The 10,407-nt window shown below is 38.2% G+C and overlaps 1 non-coding gene across 1 annotated transcript; it reads left to right on the top strand.

Annotated features, from left to right (window-relative positions):
- The first annotated feature begins 4,088 nt into the window (after positions 1–4,088).
- LOC130943232 (small nucleolar RNA R71) lies at positions 4,089–4,192 on the top strand. The gene has a single exon (XR_009071759.1). It is a non-coding gene; the product is annotated as a small nucleolar RNA R71 (small nucleolar RNA).
- Positions 4,193–10,407: the final 6,215 nt, after the last annotated feature.

Below are 10,407 nucleotides of genomic sequence, written 5' to 3' on the forward strand. Positions count from 1 at the left end.
TAGTTTATACTTCATTCGGGAATTGATGACGTAAATTGGCGTTGAACGCCAATTATATGTTGCTGTCTGGAGTTAAACGCCAGAAACACGTCACGACCCGGAGTTGAACGCCCAAAACACGTTATAACTTGGAGTTCAACTCCAAGAAAAGCCTCAGCTCGTGGATAGATCAAGCTCAGCCCAAGCATACACCAAGTGGGCCCCGGAAGTGGATTTATGCATCAATTACTTACTCATGTAAACCCTAGTAGCTAGTCTAGTATATATAGGACATTTAACTATTGTATTAGACGTCTTTTGACCACGTTTCATCTTTGGTCTCAATTTTGTTTTATTCTTCATCTTAGGAGGCCATTGAGCACATTTTAGGGGGCTGGCCATTCGGCCATGCCTGAACCTTTCACTTATGTATTTTCAACGGTGGAGTTTCTACACACCATAGATTAAGGGTGTGGAGCTCTGCTGTACCTCAAGTTTCAATACAATTACTATTACTTTCTATTCAATTCTCTTTTATTCTTATTCCAAGATATACATTGCACAACACTTTGATGAATGTGATACTCCGTGACACTCATCATCATTCTCACCTATGAACGCGCGTGACTGACAACCACTTCCGTTCTACCTTAGGCCGGGCGCATATCTCTTAGATTCCCCAACAGAATCTTCGTGGTATAAGCTAGATAGATGGCGGCATTCATAGGGATCCGGAAAGTCTAACCTTGTCTGTGGTATTCCGAGTAGGATCCTGGGAATCCGGAAAGTCTAACCTTGTCCGTGGTATTCCGAGTAGGATTCCGGTATTGAATGACTGTGACGAGCTTCAAACTCCTGAAGGCTGGGCGTGATGACAAACGCAAAAGAATCAAGGGATTCTACTCCAACCTGATTGAGAACCGACAGATGATTAGCCGTGCTGTGACAGAGCATTTGGACCATTTTCACTGAGAGGATGGGATGTAGCTATCAACAAGGGTGATGCCTCCAGACGATTAGCCATGCAGTGACAGCGCATAGGACCATTTTTCTGAGAGGATTAAAAGTAGCCATTAATGATAGTGATTCCCTATATACAGCTTGCCATGGAAAGGAGTAAGATGGATTGCATGAAAGCAATAAGAAAGTAGAGATTCGAAAGGATTCTAGCATCTCCACACGCCTATCTGAAATTCCCACTATTGATTTACATAAGTATTTCTATCCCTTTTTATTTTCTATTTATTATTAATTTTCGAAACCCATAACCATTTAATCTGCCTAACTGAGATTTACAAGGTGACCATAGCTTGCTTCATACCAACAATCTCTGTGGGATCGACCCTTACTCACGTAAGGTATTACTTGGATGACCCAGTACACTTGCTGGTTAAGTTGAACGGAGTTGTGTCCACAGATAGGTGCCATAATAATGATTCCATACAACAAAAGAATACTACATTGATGTGATCACAATTTCGTCCACTAGGTGCCATCGATTGTTATGGAAAAACCAAAAAAGCTATGCTTTTACCACACCAAACTTAGAATGTTGCTCGTCCTCGAGCAAAAGAAGAAAGAATAGGTGAATAAGAAGAAGATATGGAGGAGAGGGAGAGATGTGTGGGTTTCGGCCAAGGGGGAGAAAAGAGGTTTGTGTTGTGTGAAAATGAATAAGGATGGAGGGGTTTATATAGTGGAGGGAGAGCAAATAGGTTCGGTTATTTAGGGTGGGTTTGGGTGGGAAAGAGATTTTAAATTTGAAGGTAGGTAGGGTTTATGGGAAAGAGTGGATGGATGTGAGTGGTGAAGAGGTGATGGGGAAGAGAGATTGAGGTTATTGGTGAAGGGTGTTTGGGGAAGAGTGTTATGAAAAGGTGTGAGAGAGAGGGAGAAGGTAGGTGGGGATCATGTGGGGTCCACAGATCCTGAGGTGTCAAGGATTTCTCTTCCCTGCACCCTTTAGGCGTGTAAAATGCTCTCTGTATGCAATCCTGGCATTTAACACCAGACTACAGCATGTTTTTGGCATTAAACGCCAGCTTCCATGCTTGTTTCTGGCGTTTAACGCCAGCTTTCCTCAAGGTGTAATCCTGGCGTTTAAATGCCAGACTGCTGCTTGTTTCTAGCGTTGAACGCCAGTTTCATGCTTTGTTCTAGCGTTGAACGCTAGCCAGATGCTCCTTACTGGCGTTTAAACGCCAGTAAGCTCTTCATCCAGGGTGTCCTTTTTCTTCTATTATTTTTCATTCTGTTTTTTTTTTTAATTTTTGCAATTGTTTTGTGACTCCACATGATCATAAACCTAATAAAACATAAAAGAACAATAGAAATATAGATAAATAAAAATTGGGTTGCCTCCTAATAAGCGCTTCTTTAATGTCAATAGCTTGACAGTGAGCTCTCATGAAGCTTCACAGATGTTCAGAGCATTGTTAGGACCTCCCAACACCAAACTTAGAGTTTGAATGTGGGGGTTCAACACCTAACTTAGAGTTTGGTTGTGGCCTCCCAACACCAAACTTAGGGTTTGACTGTGGGGGCTTTATTTAACTCTGTATTGAGAGAAGCTTTTCATGCTTCCTCTCCATGGTTGCAGAGGAAGATCCTTGAGCTTTAAACACAAGGTAGTCCCCATTCAATTGAAGGACTAGCTCTCCTCTATCAACATCAATCACAGCTCCTTCTGTGGCTAGGAAGGGTCTTCCAAGAATGATGAATTCATTCTCATCCTTCCCAGTGTCTAAGATTATGAAAGCAGTAGGGATGTAAAGGCCTTTAACCTTTACCAACACGTCCTCTACCAATCCATAAGCTTGTTTTATTGACTTGTCTGCCATCTCTAATGAGATTCTTGCAGCTTGTACCTCAAAGATCTCCAGTTTTTCCATTACAGAGAGTGCCATAAGATTTATACCTGACCCCAGGTCACACAGAGCCTTCTCAAAGGTCATGGTGCCTATGGTATAGGATATTAAGGATTTACCAGAATCTTGTTTCTTTTGAGGTAGAATTTGCTGAACCTATGTATCTATTTCACTAATGAGCAAGGAAGGTTCACCCTTCCAAGTCTCATTACCAAACAACTTAGCATTCAGCTTCAAGATGGCTCCTAGATATTGGGCAACTTGCTCTTCAGTTACATCTTCATCCTCTTCAGAGGAAGAATAGTTCTCAGAGATCATGAATGGTAAAAGGAGATTCAATGAAATCTATATGGTCTCTAGGTGAGCCTCAGATTTCTTAGGTTCCTCAGTTTGGAACTCCTTTTTGTTCAGAGGATGTCCCAAGGGGTCTTCCTCACTGGGATTCACATCCTTCTCCTCCTTTGTTCATTCGACCATATTGATTATATCAATAGCCTTGCACTCTCTCTTTGGATTCTCTTCTGTATTGCTTGGGAGAGTACTAGAAGGGGTTTCAGTGATTTTCTTACTCAGCTGGCCCACTTGTGCCTCTAAATTTCTAATGGAGGACCTTGTTTCACTCATGAAACTTAAAGTGGCCTTAGATAGATCAGAGACTATGTTTGCTAAACTAGAGGGGCTCTGCTCAGAATTCTCTATCTGTTGCTGAGAAGATGATGGAAAAGGCTTGCTATTGCTAAGCCTGTTTCTTCCACCATTATTAAAGCCTTGTTGAGGCTTTTGTTGATCCTTCCATGAGAAATTTAGATGATTTCTCCATGAGGAATTATAGGTGTTCCCATAGGGTTCACCCATGTAATTCACCTATGCCATTGCATGGTTCTCAGGATCATAAGCTTATTCTTCAGAAGATGCCTCTTTAGTACTGTTGGATACATTTTGCCATCCATTCAGACTCTGAGAAATCACGTTGACTTGTTGAGTCAACATTTTGTTCTGAGCTAATATGGCATTCAGAGCATCAATTTCAAGAACTCCCCTTTTCTGAGGTATCCCATTACTCACAGGATCCTCTCAGAGGTGTACATGAATTGGTTATTTACAACCATGTCAATGAGTTCTTGAGCTTCTGCAGGCGTTTTCTTTAGGTGAATGGATCCACTTGCAGAATGGTCCAGTGACATTTTAGAAAGCTCAAATAGACCATCATAGAATATATCTAAAATGGTCCACTCTGAAAGCATGCCAAAAGGACACTTTTTGGTCAACTGCTTGTATCTTTCCCAAGCTTCATAGAGGGATTCACCATCTTTTTTCTTGAAGGTCTGAACATCCACTCTAAGCTTGCTCAGCTTTTGAAGAGGAAAGAACTTGGCCAAGAAGGCCGTGACCAGCTTATCCCAAGAGTCCAGACTATCTTTAGGTTGTGAGTCTAACCATGTTATAGCCCTGTCTCTTACAGCAAAGGGAAAAAACATGAGCCTGTAGACTTCAGGATCTACTCCATTAGTCTTAACAGTATCACAGATCTGCAAGAATTTAGTTAAGAACTGATAGGAATCTTCTTATGGAAGTCCATGAAACTTGCAGTTCTGTTGCATTAGAGCAACTAGTTGAGGCTTCAGCTCAAAATTGTTTGCTCCAATGGCAGGGATTGAGATGCTTCTTCCATAAAAATTGGAAGTGGGTGTAGTATAATCACCAAGCATCCTCCTTGTGCTTCCACCATTGTTATTGGGTTCGGCCATGTCTTCTTTTTCGAGATTCTCTGTAAGGTGTTCTCTGAATCGTTGTGCTTTAGCTTCTCTTAGTTTCTTCTTCAGAGTCCTTTCAGGTTCAGGACTTGCTTCTACAAGAATGTCCTTGTCTTTGCTTTTTCTCGTATAAAAAAGAAGAGAACAAAAAAAGAAGAAGAATCCTCTATGTCACAGTATAGAGATTCCTTTATGTAAGTAGAAGAAGAAAAGAATAGAAGAAGGATGAGAAAAAATTCGAACACAAAGGAGAAGAGAGGGTTCAAATTTTTAGATGAGGAGAAGTGTTAGTAAATAAATAAAATAAATAGAAAGAGATGAGAAGGGGAGAATTTCGAAAATTGTTTTTAAAAAATAGTTAGTGATTTTTGAAAATTAAGAGAAGAAATAAAATTAAAATTAAAATTAAAATTTGAAACAATTAGTTAAAAAGAATTTTGAAAAAGAGGGAGGTGATTTTCGAAAATTAGAAAGAGAAAAGTGGTTAGGTGGTTTTGAAAAAGATAAGAAAGAAACAAAAAGTTAATTAGTTAGTTGAAAAATATTTGAAAATCAATTTTTGAAAAGATAAGAAGTTAGAAAAGAATTTGAAATCAAATTTTGAAAAAGATATGATTTGAAAAAGATATGTTTGACAAGATATGATTGAAAAGATATGATTGAAATTTCTTTTGAAAAAGATTTGATTTTTAAAATTAAAATTGATTACTTGACTAACAAGAAACTAAAAGATATGATCCTAGAATTTAAAGATTGAACCTTTCTTAACAAGAAAGTAACAAACTTCAAATTTTTAAATCAATCACATTAATTGTTAGTAAAGTTTTCGAAAATTATGAAATAAAATGAAGAAAAAGATTTTGAAATCACTAAAAAAAATTTTGAAAATACAAAAGAAAAATGAAAAAGATTTGATTTTTGAAAAGTTTTGAAAAGATAAGATTTTTTAAAATTGAAATCTTGACTTGACTAATAAGAAACAACTAATTTCAAAAATTTTTTACTAAGTCAACCCAAAGATTTCGAAAATTATGAGACAAATAAGGGAAAGATTTTTTTTTATTTTTGAATTTTTTATGATGAGAGAGAAAAACACAAAAATGACTCACAACATGAAAATTATGAATCAAAACACATGATGCATGCAAGAACACTATGAATGTCAAGATGAATACCAATAACACTTTGAAGATCAAGATGAACATCAAGACTTATTTTTGAAAAATTTTCAAGAGAGGAAAACATGCAAGACACCAAACTTAGAAATTTTCAAAACTTAGACACTATGAATGCAAAAATGCATAGGAGAAACAACAAAAAACACAAAACAAGAAAATATGAAGATCAAACAAGAAGACTTGTCAAGAACAACTTGAAGATCATGAAGAACAAATGCATGAATTTTTGAAAAATGCAAAAGTTTTTAAAACATGCAATTGACACCAAACTTAAAAATTGACACTAGACTCAAATAAGAAACACAAAAATATTTTTGATTTTTATGATTTTTTTTTCGAAAATTACTTTTTGGAAAAACAAAAACAAAGAAAAATTTTGAAAAATTTTTGAAAACTTTTTTGAAAAGAAAATTACCTAATCTGAGCAACAAAATGAACCGTCGGTTGTCCAAACTCGAACAATCCCCGGCAACGGCGCCAAAAACTTGGTGCGCGTAAATTGTGATAATCAACAATAGCGCCAAAGACTTGGAGCTCTCAAACGTGAATTACACTTTGTCATAACTTCGCACAACTAACCAACAAGTGCATTGGGTCGTCCAAGTAATACCTTACGTGAGTAAGGGTCGATCCCACAGAGATTGTTGATATGAAGCAAGCTATGGTTATCTTGTAAATTTCAGTAAGGAAGATTCAAATGGTTATAATGGTTTTTGAATATAAGATAAATAAAGCTTAAAATAGAGATAGAGATACTTATGTAAATCATTGGTGGGAATTTCAGATAAGCGCATGAAGATACTGTGTTCTTTCTGAATCTTTGCTTTCCTACTGCTTTCATCCAATCATTCTTACTTCTTTCTATGGCAAGCTGTATGTAGGGCGTCACCGTTGTCAATGGCTACTTCCCATCTTCTCAGTGAAAATGGTCCAAATGCTATGTCACAGCACGGCTAATCATCTGTCGGTTCTCGATCATGTCGGAATAGAATCCATTGATTCTTTTGCGTCTATCACTACGCCCAACAATCGCGAGTTTGAAGATCGTCACAGTCATTCAATCCCGGAATCCTACTCGGAATACCACAGACAATGTTTAGACTTTCCGGATTCTCAAGAATGGCCACCAATAATTCTAGCTTATACCACGAAGACTCCGATTAAGGAATCCAAGAGATACACGCTCGATCTAAGGTAGAATGGAAGTGGTTGTCAGTCATGCGTTCATAAGAATGGATGATGATGAGTGTCACAGATCATCACATCTATCAGGTTGAAGTGCAGCGAATATCTTAGAATAAGAATAAGCTTGAATTGAATAGAAGAACAATAGTAATTGCATTAGTTCTCGAGGTACAGCAGAGCTCCACACCTTAATCTATGGTATGTAGAAACTCCACCGTTGAAAATACATAAGTGATGGTCTAGGCATGGCCGAGAGGCCAGCCCCCAAAACGTGATCAAAGGATCAAAAGATAATCCAAAGATGAAAATACAATAGTAAAAAGTCCTATTTATACTAGACTAGCTACTAGGGTTTACAAAAATAAGTCTAAGTGCAGAAATCCACTTCCGGGGCCCACTTTGGTGTGTGTTTAGGCTGAGCTTGAGCTTTACACGTGCAAAGGCTTCTTTTGGGGTTAAACGCCAAGTTGTAACGTGTTTTTGGCGTTTAACTCTGGTTTGTGACGTGTTTCTGGCGTTTTACTCTAGAATGCAGCATGGAGCTGGCGTTGAACGCCAGTTTGCGTCATCTAAGCTCGACCAAAGTATAGACCATTATATATTTCTAGAAATCCATGGATGTCTACTTTGCAACGCAGTTGAGAGCGCACCATTTGGAGTTCTGTAGCTCCAGAAAATCCATCTCGAGTGCAGGGAGGTTAGAATCCAACAACATCAGCAGTCATTTTTCAGCCTGAATCAGATTTTTGCTCAGGTCCCTCAATTTCAGCTAGAAAATAGCTGAAATCACAGAAAAATACACAAACTCATAGTAAATTCCAGAAATGTGAATTTTGCATAAAAACTAATAAAAACATTCCTAAAAGTAGCTAGATCCTACTAAAAACTACCTAAAAACAATGCCAAAAAGCGTATAAATCATCCGCTCATCACTTGTGTTCTTAGCTCAAAAACATGATCCACAAGATATATAATTCAAGAAAGTTTTATGAAAAAGTTTTTCACTCAAATCAATTGGTGCCCTATAGATAGAATTCTTGGAAAATCTCATTATTTTAACTAAGCTTATTGTGAATATATATGAAAAAATAAGAAAATGCAAGTAAAAATCCTAAAAACCTAGAATGAAATGAAAAAGTGTTGAGATTAGAAACTTGTCACCCAAAATTGCCGACCGGTCGGACGACCTCCCCATACTTAAAAGTTTGCACCGTCCTCGGTGCACTCAAAGATGAGTAAGGGGGTACGGTGACTGATGAGCGGATAATTTATACGCTTTTTGGCATTGTTTTTAGGTAGTTTTTAGTATGATCTAGTTACTTTTAGGGATGTTTTCATTAGTTTTTATGCTAAATTCACATTTCACATTTCTGGACTTTACTATGAGTTTGTGTATTTTTCTGTGATTTCAGGTATTTTCTAGCTGAAATTGAGGGACCTGAGCAAAACTTTGATAGGAGGCTGACAAAGGAGTACTGATGCTGTTGGAATCTGACCTCCCTGCACTCAAAATGGATTTTCTGGAGCTACAAAACTTTAAATGGTGCGCTCTTAATGGCGTTGGAAAGTAGACATCCAGAGCTTTTCAGCAATATATAATAGTTTATACTTTATTCGTAATTAAATGATGTAAACTGGCGCTCAATGCCAGTTCCATGCTGCATTCTGGAGTCAAATGCTAGAAACACGTCACGAACCAGAGTTGAACGCCCAAAACACGTTACAACTTGGCGTTCAACTCCAAGAGAAGCCTCAGCTCGTGGATAGATCAAGCTCAGCCCAAGCACACACCAAGTGGGCCCCGAAAGTGAATTTATGCATCAATTACTTACTTTTGTAAACCCTAGTAGCTAGTTTAGTATAAATAGAACTTTTTACTAGTTTATTAGATGTCTTTGACTATCTAGTATTTTGACCACTTATCGGGTCCTTCTCCTTTATTTTCGAATTCACATCATACTTTGGGGGCTGGCCATTCGGCCATGCCTGGACCTTCATCACTTATGTATTTTCAACGGTGGAGTTTCTACACACCATAGATTAAGGGTGTGGAGCTCTGCTGTACGTCGAGTTTTAATGCAATTACTACTATTTTCTATTCAATTCGACTTATTCTTATTCTACGATATTCGTTCCACTTCAACATGATGAATGTGATGATCCATGACACTCATCATCATTCTCACCTATGAACGCGTGACTGACAACCACTTCCGTTCTACCTTAGACCGGGCGCATATCTCTTGGATTCCATAATCAGAATCTTCGTGGTATAAGCTAGAATTGATGGCAGCATTCATGGGAATCCGGAAAGTCTAACCTTGTTTGTGGTATTCCGAGTAGGATTCCGGAATTGAATGATTGAGACGAGCTTCAAACTCGCGATTGCTGGGCGTGATGACAAACGCAAAAGAATCAAGGGATTCTATTCCAACATGATCGAGAACCGACAGATGATTAGTCATGCTATGACAGAGCATTTGGACCATTTTTACTGAGAGGATGGGATGTAGCTGATGAGCGGATAATTTATACGCTTTTTGGCATTGTTTTTAGGTAGTTTTTAGTATGATCTAGTTACTTTTAGGGATGTTTTCATTAGTTTTTATGCTAAATTCATATTTCAGGACTTTACTATGAGTTTGTGTGTTTTTCTGTAATTTCAGGTATTTTCTGGCTGAAATTGTGGGACCTGAGCAAAACTCTGAGAAGGAGGCTGACAAAGGACTGCTGATGCTGTTGGAATCTGACCTCCCTACACTCTAAATGGATTTTCTGGAGCTACAGAACTCCAAATGACGCGCTCTTAACGGCGTTGGAAAGTATACATCTAGAGCTTTCCAGCAATATATAATAGTCCATACTTTATTTGATATTTGACGACGTAAACTGGCACTCAACGCCAGTTCCATGCTGCATTCTGGAGTCAAACGCCAGAAACACGTCACGAACCAGAGTTGAACGCCCAAAACACGTTACAACTTGGCGTTCAACTCCAAGAGAAGCCTCAGCTCGTGAATAGATCAAGCTCAGCCTAAACATACACCAAGTGGGCCCTGGAAGTGGATTTATGCATCAATTACTTACTTCTGTAAACCTTAGTTGCTAGTTTATTATAAATAGAACTTTTTACTAGTGTATTAGGCATCTTTGGTCTCAGTTTTATTCTATTATTCATCTTAGGAGACTATTGATCACACTTGGGGGCTGGCCATTCGGCCATGCCTGGACTTTTCACTTATGTATTTTCAACGGTGGAGTTTCTACACACCATAGATTAAAGGTGTGGAGCTCTGCTGTACCTCAAGTTTTAATGCAATTACTACTATTTTCTATCCAATTCGATTTATTCCTGTTCTAAGATATTCGTTGCACTTCAACTTGATGAATGTGATGATCCGTGACACTCATCATCATTCTCACCTATGAACGCGCGTGACTGAC

The sequence above is a fragment of the Arachis stenosperma genome, chromosome 7 (genome assembly GCF_014773155.1).
Source record: "Arachis stenosperma cultivar V10309 chromosome 7, arast.V10309.gnm1.PFL2, whole genome shotgun sequence".
Taxonomy (NCBI): Eukaryota; Viridiplantae; Streptophyta; class Magnoliopsida; order Fabales; family Fabaceae; genus Arachis; species Arachis stenosperma.